Raw genomic sequence first — 1,203 nt, forward strand, 5'->3', positions numbered from 1 at the left:
GGGCATATTATGTGCTATTGTGAGTTCTGCTAAGTGCTAATTTATCTGGCTTGTTCTCTTCAGCAAACACAGGCACAGACACATGAAATAATCTACCTAATTATGTAGCTATTTAGGAGAAAAACAAAGCAAGGTGTTTTTGTGTGTTGCAGAAGGTACATGATACAAGAAAGGTTTTCACAAAACCTAACATAGCTAATGAAAATAAATGAAATGCTGTAAGCTATAACAATTTTAGAACAAATAAACTTTTGCTAGTTTTGGATTTAGGGAGTCCCAGCTGCTTTTCATAAATAGATGAGTACTTTCATTCATTTTTCTTACAGTCTCTAATTGGAAATGGCTAATAGGCCTTGTCCCTTTCAAATATAAAATCTGGGCTAAAATACCTCATATAGATATTTCTTTATGCTTTTCTTTTCTATTGCATGTATTTGATCCTTTTTCCCTCATTATATATATGCCTTTTTACCAGCAGACAGCTGCTATTCACGATAATTGCTAGGGCAGTCAATTATACTTTAAATAGACCTACTTGAGGACAAATGGTGGTCTAAATTGTACTAAAGACATACCATACACAAAGACTATGCCATTTCTAGTATCTGAAATATTCTAAATATTCCTGAGCAGTAGTATAGTTTATATACCTTACTCCAGCATGTCAAAGGCTTTCTCCAAAATATTTCCAGAATACAAATAAATTATTCTATGAGTCATTACTTAATTTCCTAAGTTTCTATTTATAAACAGAAGAGTATATTGTGCTAATTCTTCCACATGTACTTAGATAGCATAAATCGGCATTGCAGGGAATCTATTATATTGATAGTATTTTCTTTTTTTATATAAAATCATGTGTATTCAGTATGCATGTATGTTTCTAATCATTAACATCGATGTTTAAAACATTGTGTTCCTTAACAAGTGTTTTTTCCTTAAAAATTACACCTTTATAAAAATAACCATTGATTTGGCTAAAGAATTAGATTTTAGAATTTAAAATCAAAAGTGGGTAAATATGTGTCTTGTTACAATATACAGTGCCTTGTTTACATATGTAGTGTGGATATGATAAACAGCATTAGACACAGTGTCATAGAATATCACATTTCAGTTTATAGCAGTATAACATTGGTATAATAGCACATTATTGATTGTCAAGAGGAGTATAAGCCATAAAAGTCTGAAATGCAATGTTTG

This window comes from Eulemur rufifrons, chromosome 17, assembly GCF_041146395.1.
Source record: "Eulemur rufifrons isolate Redbay chromosome 17, OSU_ERuf_1, whole genome shotgun sequence".
Taxonomy (NCBI): Eukaryota; Metazoa; Chordata; class Mammalia; order Primates; family Lemuridae; genus Eulemur; species Eulemur rufifrons.